We start from the raw sequence: 17962 nt of genomic DNA on the forward strand, positions 1-17962 counted from the left end.
CACCCCCCCCCCCCGCTCCTTGTCCCCCGACTGCCCCCTCCTGGGACCCCTGCTCCTAACTGCTCTCCAGAACCCCACCCCCTACCAAAGCCTCCCTGTTCCTTGTCCCCTAACTGCCCCATCCTGTACCCTGACTGCCCAAAACCTTACACCCCCAACCCCCAGACAGCCCCCCCCGAACTCCTGACCCATCCAACCCTCCCCCCTGCTCCCTGTCTCTTGACTACCCCCCCCCCCCAGAACCTCCCTGCCACTTCTCTGGCCCCCGGCCCCCTTACTGTGCTGCAGAGCAGCGCGCTCGACAGCAGGGGAGAGGAGCAGGGTCGGAGCTCCAGACGGCGCCAGCGATCTGTGAATGCAGGGAGGGAGGGGGAGGGAGAGAGCGGAGGGGAGTGGTGTCAAGTTTCAGGAGAGAGGAGGGGGGAAGTGCAGGAAGGGCTCTGGCTCTGGCTGTCGGAGCCTGGGCTGCTCTGTAAGCCACGGGCACGCTCTGTATGGGGGGGAGGAGGGGAAGTCTGGACATTGACAAATTCCCCCCGGACGCTATTTTTAACTCAAAAAAGCCGGACATGTCCGGGGGAATCCAGACAAATGGTAACCCTAGACAAAGTTCCTCCTCTATCTTGGTGGGTCCTGCACTTATTGGCAGATTTTCTTGCCTCAGAGATTCCCCATGTGGGTTGGGGAATAGCCCAGAGACCTCCCCTCCGGAAGAACCCACAGTCCAGGTCAATTGGGAGGGAACCTGGGCCACCCTCTACTCCAGGTTCCAGCCCAGGGCCCTGTGGACTGCAGCTGTCTATAGTGCCTCCTATAACAGCTGCATGACAGCTACAACTCCCTGGGTTACTTCCCCATGGCCTCCTCCAAACATCTTCCTTATTCTCACCACAGGACCTTCCTCCTGGTGTCTGATAACACTTGTGCTCCTCAGTCCTCCAGCAGCACACTCTCAGCTCCTTGTACCTCCTAGCTCCTCACATTCCCACCACAAACTGAACTGAGCTCCTTTTTTTAAAACCCAGGTGTCCTGATTAGCCTGCCTTAGTTGATTCTAGCAGCTTCTTCTTAATTGGCTCCCGGTGTCCTAATTAGCCTGCCTGCCTTAACTGGTTCTAGCAGGTTCCTGATTACTCTAGTGCAGCCCCTGCTCTGGTCACTCAGGGAACAGAAAACTACTCATCCAGTGACCAGTATATTTGCCCTCTACCAGACTCCTGTACCCCACTGGTCTGGGTCTGTCACACAGTGTAGACATATACCCTGTGAGTTTTGCTATCAACTTCAAAGGGACCAAGATTTGTCCCATAATACACTACCTGTGTACACATATACAGACCTGAATTCAGACCTGGTGCAACTCCCTAGAAATCAGTGAAGTAACACGAGGAATAAATTTGGTCTATTATCTGTGTGTAGCTGTTTGAATAAATACAGATATGCATCCAAGAACCATGAAGCACCTCTACTCATCAATGCATTTAAAACATACCAACAACTTTCAGCCTCTTGAAGTATTTATTTTCCAGTTTCATTAGGATTGCACACACAGTCTCTGGCACAGGACCACATGAGTGACCTTACTTTGTTGAACAATTTTTTTCTCTCGTGAGTCACAAAATCAGAAATGTAAAACAAGTTTAACTATTGAAATCACTTCAAGTTTTGTTTTGTCATAGTGTATTTCACAAGTCTTCTCAAAAACTGCCTATTGTTCTTCAGAAAACTAACAAATGTTTTTTTTAATTACAATTTGTGACTTTCATTTCAGAAATCACCATTAATAAATTATGCTTCATTTATGAATTTAATGAAATAATCCTTCGTGACAGGCATATTACAAATATTACAAATTTACATTCTACAACATATAATCTAAAGTATACACTCAGCAAATGACTGATAACTGATGTATATCATATAAGGAGTTAACTATTCTCATTAAAATTAGGCTAATGTCTTCTTTGTGGGTACAATAAAACTGATTAGTATATCTAAAAGAATATTTTAGCAAGGTTTGGATTGACTGGGGTAATGCTTTTTAAAACACAGGACCCAATAAAGCATTTAATTATGACAGTTAAGCTCTTCTCAGATAAAAAGATTTTCCAATCATAATACGATTAATACAACTTTATGTACTTTTAAGAACTAGAAAATCTGAATTAAGATATCTTTCATACCACATACTCTGAAATACATTTTTTAAAACACTTAGCATAGGATTAAAGCAACTAAACTATACTGATCTAGGGAATATTTTGTCTTTGAGTGTAGCCAACAAATAACCATACATTTAACAGTCATTTCTATATCAAAAGATGATGCCCTTAAAGATGATATGTTTTATTTGCTTTAGACATTGTTGTAGAGTATACACTTATTAATGTAATCTGACAAAGACATTCCACTTGCAAATACTATTAATTCTGTGGTAATTCAATCCTGCACTGTATTCAGTCAGAAGTAATTTGACAGCAATTCATTGCAAGACACATCAAATTGTACCTTATCTTTTTGTTACATAAATCCCCGTAACTGTAGACAGTTTATCACATTTATTCTAATTACTTTTTAGAAATTTCATTTTAATTCATCCATCAATGATAGGCCATTAAATAACGTTACCTTCAAAAAAGTACAGTAATCAGTTTCAGAATAAAACTTGAAAGGCTGGTATGATTTTTAGACATACTGAGCTGCTGGGATCAATTCATTTATTTAATTTGCTGAACAGTCACTCATATTCTCCTATGACTTCTGCCAGTAGCAGAGAAATCCATGAGGTCATAATCATGCATTATTGTCACTAATCTTCTAAAAGTGATTTCAAATCAGTTAAATCATTTGAGTAAAAATGTACCTGCAAAGCTAATAGCTTTTAGGCTTTGTTTAATTATATAAAGTTCACATGTCATTCTCATCTGTATAATTTAGAAACAGGGAAACATATAAATTACTATGGTACACTGCAAAGCATTCATTCACTGAGAACTAAGGTTATCCAGGGTAAAAGTGCAAAGCAACAGGTGCATAGCTCAAAATATCCAATTATGAAAAGACATTTTGCACTGGAAAGATCATTCAGTTAATTTTTCTGATCTCTCTGGGGAGTTATTGATTTCCTTAGGACTTAGCTTTAGACTGACTGAAACAAACAAAACCACAAACATCAAATAAACTGTTATTGTTTGAGTTAGGATAAGAAAATATTTTAGAAACTAAGACACTGTTACTAAAAAGTAACATTACTTACTTGTCTTTATCCAATGTAAAGTGTTCTGGGTTTCTATTTTTTATTTTTATTTTTAAAATTACAGTAAGTATTTGAAAAAAACAATGAGGTAATCACCAGCTAGTTAAACAATATTCCAACTGTGATGGACTTAGCTAGGTAGAAGCGTTATTCATTCTTAACAAACATTCTTGAATTATTACGATTTTCAAACATTGTATTGTAGTGAATCACAAAAAATGTATAGAACTAGATTAAAGCTATTCACAACTGTCTCTTAGATTTTAAGGCCAGAAGGGACCATCATGATCATCTAGTCTCTTCTCCTGCATATAGTATTGTCCTTTAGCAAAACTTGTAGTTTTTTTTCATAACACATTCTAGCAATCTAACTTTCAGGAAAATAGTTTTCTAAACTTTAACCACAATTTTACAAAACAACTTATTTAGTTTTAACTTTTTACCTTCGTTGTACACTTTGTAAATTAACGCTCCTTAATCACTTCCAAAAAAAGCAGTCTAGGAAAACAAGACTAATCAACAAAGCTGAAGAGGAAGAGTTTTCCCTCCTTTCCAAAGCAGTAGTTCAGGCAGTTCTAGTCAATTTTCCCCCCTTTATCACTTGAAAAAAAGAAAAAAAAATATATAACTTAAAAGATTTTAAATGGAGAATGCCGTTGACCATCCTGAACACTCCGAAAACAAAAAACAGCACTGCCTTCTTTTGGTTTCAGCATTCTGGCATTTACAGTAAAATAAGACACAAAATGATATTCATTAGAGCTACCACAAGCCCAGTGGTTGCAGTCTTAAAACAGAAAAGAAAAGAGTTCAGTCAGGCACAAAGGTCTCCATGGCAACAGTGAATTTAGACCCCCATTGGCATTATTTATGCAACATTTCATCACAAAAGGACCCTCCCACTAGCCTAGCTGGCATATTCTACAGTTTTCCAATCTCTCTCCCTTTTTCCTTTAATTCGTATCTGGCCCTTAAGCTATTTGTATCTCAACATAAATATCCCCCAGTATCGTAAAATAAATTCAACCTGTCTTTCAGCTTTGTTGTGCTATATTTCAGAGACAGCAAGTGCATTTTAAATCCTGTAGAGTTTACATTTAAAAACCTTTCTACTTTGATATCAAAGATCCATAGTTTGCCAACAAAAATAAATTTTGACTCTGTTTAGATAAAGTTTTCTGCCTTTATTTCATTAAATTCTTCCTAAATATGTGCCTAGAAATTGAAACCTTGCAGAAAAACATTTTAGAAAAAGCATTATTGGCAAAAGTGCAAAGCAGATGCCACGTTATTAAACTGCTGGCCTGTGCCCATTTCCCAATGATAATTTTTCATCTGTGTTTGCAGTATAGAAATCTAATTTAACATTTATGTATTTTTATTTTGCTTTTTGCAGCCATGATAAGGGCCATATATTTGATTTACGTTCACATTGTAGTGGAAGTTAACCAGAAAATGAAAATGCATAATAAAACACATTTCTATGCTATCATAACACAAATAAGTCTTTTTGTGAATTTATTATCATTTCCTTTTTTACCTTAATATATAGTTTTACTATATAACCTTAATAGACTGTTTAAAATAAAAAATATTATAATTTGCTCTGACAAACTTAGATAGAGGTACTTATAAATGTAAAAAGTGAGGGTAAGAGATAAAAGCAGATTAAGGGTTAAGGCCTTCTTTCCTTCTGTATTTAAAACTCCAGGGTCTCAATTTTTGCAAATGTTTATGTACCCAAGTAACTTTATGCATGTGAGTAGTTCCATTAACTCAATGAAATTACTTATATGGCTCCCCAATAAGAAAAATATATCAATGATGGATGATCACTTCATAGCCAATCATTCTAGCCATGGATATTCCTGTAAATAGTTTGCTTATTGTATTTTTCTGTGCTGAAAACTTTTAGATACACATATAGTTCCACTAAAATCAATAAGAGTAATATGTAAACAATATTTTTTTGGATAAATAAAGGATTGATTTTACAAATCCTAATTACTCAACAAGTATATAATCTGAATATTCAGAGAAAAATACTTCTTGGCTACTTTTTTAATGTATGCAAAACACTTTTTTGGAAATCTCTCTCTTTACCCTTCCCTCCCCAAAGAATGAGGGAGATACACCTTTACCCCGATATAACCTGACCCGATATAACACGGGTTCGCATATAGCGCAGTAACCCAGGGGCTCTGGCAGTGGGGCTTGGGCGGTGCGTTAAAGGGGAGCCACAGGCCCTTTAAATTACTGTCGGAGCCCTGCTACAGCTACCCCAGGGCTGCAGCAAAGGGGCTTGGCCGGCAATTTAAAGGGCCAGTTATCTCATCATAGAAGGCAATTAGGTTAGTCAGGCATGACTTGCTCTTGGTCAATCCATGCTGACTGTTCCTGATCACTTTCCTCTCCTCTAAGTGCTTCAGAATTGATTTCTAGAGGACCTGCTCAGGGACTGAGGTGAGGCTGACTGGCCTGTAGTTCCCTGGACCCTCCTCCTTCCCTCTTTTAAAGATGGGCACTACATTAGCCTTTTTCCAGTCATCCGGGACCTCCCCCGATCGCCATGAGTTTTCAAAGATAATGTCCAATGGTCATCAGTGATGATGGTAGGTTCAAGGTTAATTAGTATTATAATAGATTATAAAAGGAGTAGTTTTGTTAAAACTGGGGGAGTTCCAATTAATATCAAAGGGATACGTTAGGTTCCAAGATTATAAGGCTGCACTTCACTCTGTTGTCAATTGACTGATTGCCCATGGATAATCTATTTAATTTTTGAGGGTAAGTATAATTGTAGTACAGACGCTCCCCAACTTACACAAGCATTCCGTTCCGGAACGCCTTGCGTAACTCGAAATTTGCGTAAGTCAGAAACGTATCTCTGACTATTATGCAAAAAAACAACAACAACAACAACCACCACCCCCTCCTATTTCTATCTTATGGATCTTTTTCCATAAACTTAGATTTGCGTATGTCGGGGAGCATCAGTATTGTGTAAGCAGTAACTGGATGCCTGTTTCCTTAACTGCTCATTTTTCTTTTGAATAACGTTTGGTTTTATCATTCAACATGTTACCTAGTGATCCTCTAGTAAATAAATTTTCTGTAACTGACCGAGAAACTTGAACCTGAAAACTAATTTGGGTTTTATTGCACCTTTATCTTTAACAACTTAATATTAATTGGGAATATTTCAACATAAAATTAACAAAAGATTACAGGTGGCTAGCCCATGCCTCCCTTCCCACTGCCGAGCCTATTGTGGCTACACTACTATTTTAAATATGCTAGCTCGATGAGAGCTAACATGAGTATGTCTACACAAACTGGGACTCACACCCCTACTTCATCATTTAAATTTAGCCATAAAGTGGGCCAGCTCTTTAGCTGGTATAAATCAGTGCAGATCCATTGATTTCATGGATCTGTCCCAAATAGATGTATATATTAGAATATGATTTTATCATTATTATGAAAGCTAGGGATGGGCAATCTCTTATTTGTTTTATAAACCAAAATAAAATAAAAATTATTATGTCCATTTTAATTCACAAATTAATGTGTTTACGCACTGGAGAGGAATTAATATTAGTATGCACTAATAATAGTTGGCTCTCAATATTAACATTAAATGACTAAAATAATACTGAAAAGAATACAGACCTTTTGTTATATTTTAGTACATTAAAAAAAAAAAAACTTTTATATTCAACCCGGACAAAAAGAAAGCAAGCCATTATGCATGCCAAAGTACAGTTCTCCCTTTTTTGAAGAGCAATGACGAAAGATCTAACATTCTATACTTCCATTTATCATTAGTGATTGGAAGTTGTAACATTTTAAACAGAAATTATAGCAGGTTGCTCTCTAAATGTCATAGTGAAGCTAGAGGACAGTTTTGCTAGCTTTTACAGGATACACTAAGTGCATGTCATAAGGAGGGAGTGAGATTTCAGTGTCTGAACAGAATGGGCTGACTCAGCTTTTAATCACCAGACTTCATTCATCCATACTCCCCATGGCAGAGGTAAAGTGCAGTAATAATGATCACCTAATGGGGGAAGAGAGAAAGCTGGAAGCAAAAAAAGAACCCACACAAGCACTTTTACAAAGTCAGGTGGTTTTAGTATAAAAAAAACACTGCTTTTGTGTATCTGCTATGAGCAGTGCCAGTGATACAAAAAGGCCACAATCAACGTAATATCCCAGCAAAACTATTGCAATTAAAATACAATTAGTAATAGACGTTTTAAGATTTCAGTGTCTGTTTCAGGACACTGGGGAAGGGATGAGTGCTTTATAAGATTTTTTCTTTTATGAATTAAGATACATATTTACTAGATTCCCTATAGCTTTCCCAAGCCATTGGCTTGTTTCAAAGAAAACAATAGCAGATTTTACCTTTATTTTCCTTTCCTGTTTAGGAAGTACTGAAGATTATTATTTGTGATAAATACAAGGCCATGAAATGGCAGTCTAATGAGCAAAATCTACTTCACATGAAATAATGTCTCCAAAGGGTAATTAAGTACACATTATTCAAAGTATCTTATTTCACTGAGATATTCTGACTGACCCTCCAGTTAGTATTTCAATACCCGGATATGCATCTTTGTCTCAGGAAGGTTCTACAGCAATACATAAAAACACAGGAACTCTATTTATTATGTATATTACATCAGGTGTCCAAAATTTACTAGATGTATATAAGTAAGAGTATATTAACTGAGAAATTAAATTTTGATTGAACATTTGAAGGGATTGGCAGTCAGCCCTGCCTTCCTCAGGGTGTCCAGAACCGCTTCCACCTTCTCCAGGTGCGTCTCCCAGTCGGGGCTATATATGATGACGTCATCGAGATGTGCTGCCGCGTACTTTCCATGGGGTCGCAACAGTTTGTCCATTAGTCGTTGGAAAGTAGTGGGGGCCCCATGCAACCCAAAGGGGAAAACAGTGTACTGATATAGTCCTTCTGGAGTTGCAAAGGTTGTCTTCTCCTTGTCGGCCTTGGCCAGGGGGATCTGCCAATAGCCCTTGGTAAGGTCAAGGGTAGACATAAACCGTGCCTTTCCCAATCTGTCAATCAGCTCATCTATCCTGGGTATAGGGTGCGCATCAAATTGGGACACCTCATTGAGCTTGTGGAAGTCATTGTAGAACCTCATACTGCCGTCAGGCTTAGGCACTAAAACCACGGGACTGGACCATTGACTCTGAGATTCTTCAATGACTCCTAAGGCCAGCAATTTCCTGACCTCTGTCCTAATCTCTTCTTTCTTGGCCTTCAAGATCCGGTATGGCTTGACGTTCACCTTCACTCCAGACTCTGAGAGGATGTGATGGTGAACCTCCGTAGTCCTCCCTGGCTTTTCCGAGAACACATCCTGGTTGCGTTTGATCAGGCTGATCACTTCTGATCGTTGTTCCGGAGTCAACTCTGGAGATATTCCCACCTGGTCGGGCTGGTTGCTTTTAGGGGATGGTGCCCCCAGTACAACCACCGGACCTTCTCTATCCTGCCAAGATTTCAGCAGATTTATATAGTAAATCTGCTCCAGCGTCTGGCAACCCAGCTGTAGGACCTTATAGTCGACTTCTCCTACTGCTTCTATTATCTCGTACAGCCCCTGCCACCTGGCCAGGAGCTTGCTCTCAGCCGTGGGTATGAGCACCATCACCCGGTCCCCCGCTTGGAACTTCCGGGTCGTTGCTTGGTGATTGTAGTTTGTCCGTTGTGCCCCTTGGGCCTTCTCCATGTGTTTGCGCACAAGGGGGGCGACTTGGGCTATTCTGTCTTTCATCTGCAGCACATGTTCAACCATGTTTTCCCCAGGGTTTGGCTGTTCTTCCCAGTCTTCTTTAGCCAGATCCAGTATGACCCTGGGTGGCGACCATAACAGCTCAAAGGGGTAGAATCCAGTGGAAGCCTGAGGAACCTCCCGTACGGCAAACAGCAAGTAAGGGAGCAGGACATCCCAGTCTTTCCCATCATGACTAATCACTTTCTGTAAAAGGTTCTTCAATGTCCTATTAAAGCGTTAGACAAGGCCATCGGTCTGGGGATGGTAGACCGATGTTCTAAGGGTCTGTATGTGGAGCATTGTACATAGGTCCTTCATCAGCTTAGACACAAAGGGTGTCCCTTGGTCCATCAGGATCTCCTTAGGTATTCCTACTCTGGAAAAAATCTGGACTAATTCTTTGGCTATGGTCTTGGACATGGTATTCCATAGGGGTATGGCCTCGGGATATCGGGTGGCATAATCTAGTACTATGAGAATGTATTGATGCCTCTGGGCTGACTTCTCCAGTGGCCCTACTATGTCCATAGCTATTCGCTCAAATGGGATTTTGATAATTGACCAGAGGGGCCCTTAAGTGTGGTCAGGGCCCATATATCTGGCATTCTGGACAGGATGTACAATATTGCCAGACTGCCGCATAAATGCCGGGCCAAAAAAACCTCTGTAGAATCTGATCAAGGGTCTTATCTACCCCTAGATGGCACCCAAACAGATGGCTGTGGGCCAGATCCATTACGGCCCTCTGATGCTTCCATGGGACCAAGAGTTGTTCTATGACTTGCTCTTGGACCCAGTCTACTCTGTATAGAAGATCGTCCTTAATCATATAATATAGCCCTGGGCCCTTAACTCTCCCTTCCACAGGGACCACATTTACCTTGACTACTTCTTTACGAATATTGTGGTATATGGGATCATTGGCTTGATCCTGACCAAAATTCCCGAGTGTTGTCCCCATTTGTCCAAACTCGGGGGGGGGGGGTCTACCTCCGTCTCCTCCTTGGGGAAAGCCCCAGAGGAACCAGGTCCGGTGATAGGGTTGTTGATCGCTGACCCAGTCCTGCTGTCAGTTGAGCCCCTTCTTTCTCCTGCAAGCGTACACTTCTGGTACTGGGTCAGGATCCTCGTCCCCCTCCTTTTATCTGCCCTCCATTCCCTCCAAGTCTTCCTGGACTTCCCCAGCGGGGAGAACAAATCCTGGCTAAATTCATGGAAGGCCGGGGGAGGGTTAACCATCTGGGCCACACCCTGGGTCCCAGGGTCATTATTTTCTTCTACCTTCTCCCCGGGGAGTAGGCTATCAAACCCTGGGAAGTCTCGTCCGATAAGGACAGGGTAGGGGAGTTTGGGAACTACTCCCACCGTCAACTTAGTGGGGTTTCCTGGGGGTGAGAACTTCTGTTTTTACAGGGATGGTTGGATAATAGTTGACATCCCAATGCACACAGGATATTCCCAAATGTTTGGCCCGGGATAGTTGGTTCTGCCCGACCAGCTTCCCCGAGACTAACATGATTGCACTTCCCGAGTCTACTAACGCTGTGATCTTTATACCATTCATCTTAACGGGTCTAGTACATCTATGAGGGACCATCGCAACTCCGACTAGACTTATTAGATAACATGGTCCCCCTATATCTCCCCATTTGCATTGCATAGGCTCTCCTAGATTCGGGAATTAGGCAGAAATATGCCCCAATTCATCACAGGCATAACATTGGTACCCCACTCGGGGCAGCCTCCTATTTTTGGGCTGCTGGGCTTTATCTCCCGAGTCTTTTTCCCCAGTCCTCAAGTCTCTCCGGGATCACTGGCTGCTCTTCCGCCTCCTTCCTCCCTCCATTATCCGGCCTGGTCCTCGGCGCCTTGTTGTCCCGGTACTTCCACTTGTAGAAGCGATGGGCCCTTACGCCTGACCTCGCCAGGATTTCCGCCTTCAGCTGGGGGTAATCCATAGCCGCTTCTGTGGTCATGTCGAAATAGGCCTTCTGAGCCTTCCCACACAGAAATGGAGCCAGGATGCCTTCCCACTGGTCTTGGGGCCAGGCCTCCTGCAGTGCCATCCTCTCGACTGCAAGGAGATATGCCTCAATGGATCGTCCTCCATTGTCATCTTCTGTAAATAGTTGCTTGCCTGTAGCGGCCGGGTCCCATGGGGCCCGTGCGTCAGCGTGGTCAGGGCTTTCAACTGGTTCACTACTTCATTCAGGGTGGCTTGATCTTGGGCCGCCTGGTTCATCAGCAATTGGTTTGTCTCCTGTTGGACACGTACTGACTCTTGCTGGGCCGCCATCTGTAATCTGGTAGCCTCTTGTTGGGCCACAGTGGCCTGTATCAACACCTTCACTACGTCCTCCATTTTTTTTTATTTTAATTTTTTTGGTGTGTGATTTACCTTGCCCTGAGACGGCTTGCCACAGAGCCTCACTTACATCCTACTGCTGACACCACGTCTGGCAAAGTACCTTCTTCTCCTCAGCAGGCTCAGTCCTTTTTAGCCTTGGAGCCTCAGGCTTTGGCAAAGCAAACCCTCATAGGTAGCACAGGGTCTGGCTATTCCTTCCCTCAGTCAGTCCCCTGTGCTTGTTTTTCTTCCCTTCTGGGGACAGAGTGCAGCCTTCCTTTCTGGAAGGGGTCAGAGCCTTACTGCACCTAGCTTACTGGCAGCTTCCCTGCTTCTCTCACTCTCTTTCTTTTTCCCCCTTCCACGCTGGGGAGGGTTTAAAAAGGTCTCAAGCAGTTGGAGCCAGCTGAAACTAATTAGTTTCCTGGTAACCCCTTTTCTAGCTGCACCTTATTTCCCCTTGGTTTTCTCTCCTCAGTGGATTGGGAGAGGCCTTTTAACCCCCTGGGACTAATTACTACCCTCCGCCCCCTTTGTAGCTGTTTGTCCTGGGTTTGCCACACTGAGATAAATGCAAAATCAAATAAAATAAGGACTCACATGATTGTATTAAAATATTTTGATTGTTACATAATCTTGAACCTTTTTCAGTTAAATATTTTGAAAGTTATAACAAGTCATATTTGTAGCTATTTATTAGAAGTTAGGCAAGACTATTCCAAATTAAATTGTTAATAAATGAAAAAAGGAAGGAAACTCCATTTTCCCCAAATATTTTAGTGTTGAGGTATGTTCTGTTACTCTGACACAGAGAGGTACTTAAGCACATAAAGTTGAACTCATGTTTAGTGCTTTGCTGAATTGGGACCTGCTTCATGTTGAGGAAGGTAACCTATAAGAAAATAGACAAGAAGAGGTAGGAGTGTGCTTTGTAACATACTTTGGATCTTGGCTACCCTGCATTTCTCATTCTTGTTTAACTCCAGTTAAATGCAAGTTTTAGTTGAGAAGTGAGTGCAGAGTGCAGGTGTAACAAGGAATATCAGGACTAATTATGTACAATTACTTCTACATTCTCCTTCCTGCACTTCAGTTTAATTCTTTACTGAACCAAAGTCCAGATTTCCATCTTTTCAGGGAGGTTCAAAAAGCATTATACACAGTTCTGTGTCCCGTGTTATACAGGAGGTCAGAATGGATACTCACAATGGTCCCTTCTGGCCTTGGAATCTATGAAATTCAGGGTCAAGCTATTTTAAACCCTGACTGATACACACATACAACAGCTATTAGATAACTACAGTGAAACCCCGCTATAGCACGATAATTGGGGTCCAAAAAATTCGATCGCGATAAATGTGGGGTCGCGTTATAGTGGGGTTATGAAAATTTACCATTTCAAGCTATTCAGTTTCAAGCCGGTCAATTTCTCTTGGGCAGAAAGCGAACTGCCCATAACGGTAACTGAAAGGGTGTAGCAATAATTAGTGACAGCACAAGCTAATCAACCTATTAAACGAGCCAGAACTGCCTCTTCAGCGGCGCTCTGGCCGCCTTTTTTTTTTTGCTTGGGGCGGCTGGAGCCACCTTATCGCGTTATATCCGAATTCGCGTTATCACGGGGTGTGTTATAGCGGGGTTTCACTGCATTATTATATTCAGTGTATTCTTCCTGTACAGACTGTTTACATAGTGACTTTTTTTTCTCTTACATCTGGATCTCAATTTTGGGTTTTCAGTTTAACATTCACAGTCTTTTGTTTGAGTGTGACACAAACACACACACTTTCCCCAGACAGTGTGTTTTACTTTATTTTTTTCAGAATTTGAATAAAAAAAGTCATGTGTGAAAGTCCATATCCAATGCCACCCACCAATTTAACGGATGGGAAATTTGACTGAATCTGCAAGGTGCCAGACAGTTTAGGATAAAACGGGGAGTTTATATAGAGATAGGCTCATCCTCCCCCAGGCACTTGCTGCCCATTGGCCGGCCAGACAGATGTGAGCCCATTAGCTCTTGCTTCCCACGGTCATTTATTTAAACCCTGGGGTGGAGTTTCTCGGGCCTCTTGTCACATTTTTACTTGAACACTCTCCCTTCCTGCAGTGTAGCAGAGGAACTGTGTTTTTAGATTGCTATGACTGCAGTCGGACTGATTGCTTATTTAAGGGTCAGGAAAGAATTTTTTGCCATCAGGCCAAATTGTCTGTGGCCTAGTTTTTTTTGGTGGAGGGGGGGGGGGGGGGGGGGGGGAAGGGCGACTTTATGGTGCTGTGAGGAAGGCATAGTTAACTTAAACAGTTATAAGATTTAAGGGGTTAGTGTTACGAATTTATGAATGTTAGTTTGTCTCAACTTGCAGCCAGTGTCCAGGGCAGATGAAAGGCCAACGAACCAGTGATGAGAAAACAGGAGAGATATGGGATTTTGCTGATGGAGCTCAGGTCATTGGGGGGAAAGAAAGGGAGACCTGAAGTCCTTTTAGACCAGGATCCCTCTTTGGTACCTTCTGTCCCATTGAAGGAGATGGTGAGAGGATTGAGCAGAGCAAACTGAATCCTAGAGTAGGCAATGGAGAGTCTACCCTGAGTTATGGAGTATATGATAGAAGCAATGTAAACCCTGCAGTGGACCCACATATGTCTGATATGGAGAGATGGGCAGATAGCACCCCTCTCCAACGTTAAATTTTAATAAACTGCAGCCTGTCACTTAAAATCCATGCCTGTATCTGTCCTCCTTTACTTGTGTGTACTGATCAATGACTTCAGCCTTTTCAGTAAACACAAATGTCTGGTCTGTAAATCCTTTCAGTTAGCAGCACTGATTCCAGTGCTAATGGGTGACTTGTTCTCTTCAACTTGTCTGGTCAGTCAATGGAACTTAGGCACATGATGAATTGATGTGGTGAACAGAGATGAGAATACTCACATGCTTAAAGTTCAGCACTTGCTTAAGTGCTTTGATGGTGGCTTCTCTACTGTCTTCAAGGAGCTACTGAGCCAGCTTTGTAAATACCAGTACCCCTTTCTGGGCACTTATAGCTGTGCCCCTGCTCTGCAGTCTGGGCAGAGGCAGACAGACACAAAGATGTTTCCAAAATAATCCGGCTTTTCCATTACTTCTCTCTATTTTCTTGGACCTAATGTCCCCTCGCCCGCAACATAAATAAACCCACCATCAGCACAACTGCAATATAAAATCAGGTGTATTGTATCAGCTCAGGCCTTTGTCACAATTCCCATTCTCTCATATTTACCCAAGTTTTAATCTTATGATCTGGAAAACAATTCACTTTTGTGTTTAACACTGTGCAAGTCCATTCTATAAGCTCCACATAGATCTTTCAATAATTTCGCACCCAGGACAAACTCAGTTCAGTTGAAATCCTATAAATAGGGAATATAATTCCCTAATAATAAAGAGAGATATTTTTCAATGTCTGAATAACTAGTCAGATATGGGTTTTCTTTCAACGAATTTTGTATGTCACTGTGTTTGGGTTTAATCACTTAAACAACATTAATAAGGAAAAGAGTATAAATTAAGCAGTCTGAATCTCCTAACAACTTCTGGCTGCTAAAAGGGCTGTCAATACACTTTTCATACACTCCACAGTTCGAGTTAGCTTTATAAATAATATCTGAAAGTTTTAAAATAAAAATAATCACATCCTTGGCAAGTTGTAAGGTAGGAAGTGCCTACCATGGCTCGGTGTTCTTGAGCATAAAGCAAAAAAGCGGACATGTTTAATAAAAAATTAGGCTGAGATTTTCAAAAGTGCTCACCACTGGTCTCTCATTCTCCCTCTCACTTCAATGGGTGTAGTGTGAGGCCAAGACTGAACGCTTTTAAAACTCCCATTCAGAAATGCTAACTAGTTTGATTACTGGCTACTGCAGGGAATTATATAGAGAGGGTAACAGTGGTTTTGTCTCAGTCCTCAGACCAAGAAATCTATTTGGTAGAGTTGGTCAGAAAATGTTAACAAAATTTTTAAACATTTATTGATCATTTGGCAGATTTCTAGCCAGCTGTATTACTTGGTGATTTTTATTTTATTCTTACCCTTAACCTATGTACAACCTTTCACAACAGGTGAAAAGTGCTAGGACATGTGAGCTCTAAAGAAGAAAAAAATGCACTCTATGTTCTTATACATCACAGCTCCTCTCAGAATCCTTTTTTCCAATACCTATCCTTTATTTATCATGATAGCCAAGCGCTTTCTTCTAATTGCTTTGTGTTCCTCCATTTATCGTTTTACATTTGTTTGATATGAAACAAATCATGACAATTTTGCTTTGAGACACAGATAGATATGCTAATCTGTTCATTTGCAACACAGTCTAGCTTTCCCCTTACTGCCTCCAGCCAACTTCACTTTCAGAACTGGTACTCTGGAGGCAACACATCTTGCCAGTGATTGACAGGACGTGAGTTCTCCAGAGCACCATACAGCAGTTGTTGGACCAACAGAAGTGACCAGAAGGGGCATATCACAGTGAAAATGGCAAGCTGTTGGCATGATGAAACAGGAAGACATGCTATGGATGAGTGAATTAGGAGTCTGCAAGGTGTGACAATCCTACTAAATGCACGGCAGCTGAAACCTCTGTATAACATATACAGTGTGATCTTTGCTTGGTAAGTAAACTGTTCACTAATTTCCAGCCTGTTCACTAATTCCAGGTTAGTAATTTTCATTTTTATCCTGCATTGCAAAGCGTTAATACAGGGATACAGTTTTGACCCAGACCATGACTTTCTTGTGATTCTTGGGTTCCATCCCTTTCATATTTTCACTGCTTTACTCTATGCTCCCTTGCCAGTTTATGCCCACCCCTCGTTTGTTAATTCTTGCTTAGCAGCACCCACTTTCCCTCCCAGTTTTGAGCTCTCACTTTCCTGACCCTTAGTGACCTTATGTGACAGAGTGGAGGAGGGGCTGCAAACCTGCTTACTTCCCCTCTGCTGCCACTGCTGCTTTGCAAGTGTTTTGGGCATTATTTTTTATTAGAAGAGCTTTCTGACTGAACTGGTATCCCATTTCTTAGCAAAGTTATCATACCATCTCTTCTGGGTCTTCTGCATTTTGCTCAGATGTTGACTCACAATAATTTCAGGAAATTTTGCACTTGCACTTCCGTACTCAGTGTCATACTGGCTGGTCTTCTGACCATCTTATTCAAGAGCCCTTACATATGATCAAGGGTCACCATTCAATGGAGTGGGATCAGGGCCAGATTTTCTCTCCTTGTCTTGGACCCTTGGCACCACTTAGGCAGTGCAAAATGGTAAAATCTGGCCCTAACTGGTGAGCTGAGAATGCCCCTGGTGTGGAGGAACTCTTACCTGGTGTAAAAGTGCAAGCGTAACACCGACAGACCCCAGTCATCAGCAGGCAGTATTAAACCAGGGACCTCGGGAGCTTAGTGCGTGAGCCTCTACTGCATGAGCTAAAAGCCAACTACTTGTTAGCTCAGGCTGTAGAGCAGACTCATTTTCTCTCTCTTTCTAAGTGGTCTCATGCCACTAGATGGGACAGAACACCACACCCAGGATGTGTGTGGGTTACACAAGCTCCTGTGCCAACTGCCATCCAGGCCTTAGTGTTAGGCATGTGTCAAGGTTGGGCTCAGCACGCCTGCACTTCATCAATTCTCAACTGGCACATGGGTCCTTGGAGACCATAGCCATTTAGCATAACTTAAAGCTGCTCTTAGGTTGCTCTGACCCCTGGCTAGGACAGCTGGAGAACAAAGTAATCATAATAGGCTCCCTGAATATTCTTGTGCTGAGTAGCTCTTGATGCAGGAGAGAATTTGGACCAATCAGTCTCATCTCAAAGGTGAATATTCCTCACATCAAGTAATTGTTGTACAGTCCAACGGCCGACCCATTAGAGGGTTGCTGCACTGATCCGAACTACCCTTCCACACCCAAACAAAATAAGGCAAAACAAAAACCTATCTTCCTGGTTGCAAATCCACAGGGCCATTTGATTGTGGGCAGATGGTCACCTCTTCAACATGGTTTTAAAAAACAAAGCCACTCAGATCACAAACACTTCTATTGCCATAGATCAAGTGGGAATCAGTTCAACAGACAAAATGTTTTTTTGATAAACAACCAGACAGGCAAGAATGTGTCTGACATTTTCAGAAGAACTTAAGAGCATCCAACTCCCATTAGGCCCCTTTGACTATCCTAGCCTTTATTCGGGATTAAAGTAGGAAAATCTCCTGTAAGCCTGGGAAACTTTGTAATATAGGGAGAGCAAAATAGGCAACCCAATTATCCCAGTCAATTTTACAGAACATGGATTTTTCAAGTTGTAACTAAATGGATCTGAGAGGCTTTCAGTATGGGAGTGAAAGAAAGTCCTTTAGTTCTTGTAACCCATGATTTTTCTACAGGATCTGTATGAGCTAGTCTACTAAGGATCCTGCTGTCTTCTCTCAGACAAACTCCCATTGACAAACATACAGAGTTGTGGGTCTGCGGGTGGTGGAGGGATGATTTCTCAAATCACCACACAGAGT

The 17962-nt window shown here is 41.8% G+C and overlaps 1 protein-coding gene across 3 annotated transcripts in view; it reads right to left on the reverse strand.

The window, feature by feature from the left end:
- The window catches only part of CTNND2 (catenin delta 2), a 1151766-nt gene that overhangs the window by 713608 nt on the left and 420196 nt on the right, over window positions 1-17962 (reverse strand). The window contains exon 1 of one of the 3 annotated variants that reach the window (XM_034761544.1): window positions 3700-3845. The exons of the other annotated variants lie outside the window; for them this stretch is intronic. The gene's annotated coding sequence lies outside the window, so the exon portion shown is untranslated. Of the gene's footprint in view, window positions 1-3699; window positions 3846-17962 lie in introns of those variants that run through there. 3 annotated transcript variants of the gene reach the window in all.

Source organism: Trachemys scripta, chromosome 2 (assembly GCF_013100865.1).
Source record: "Trachemys scripta elegans isolate TJP31775 chromosome 2, CAS_Tse_1.0, whole genome shotgun sequence".
NCBI classification, from domain to species: Eukaryota; Metazoa; Chordata; order Testudines; family Emydidae; genus Trachemys; species Trachemys scripta.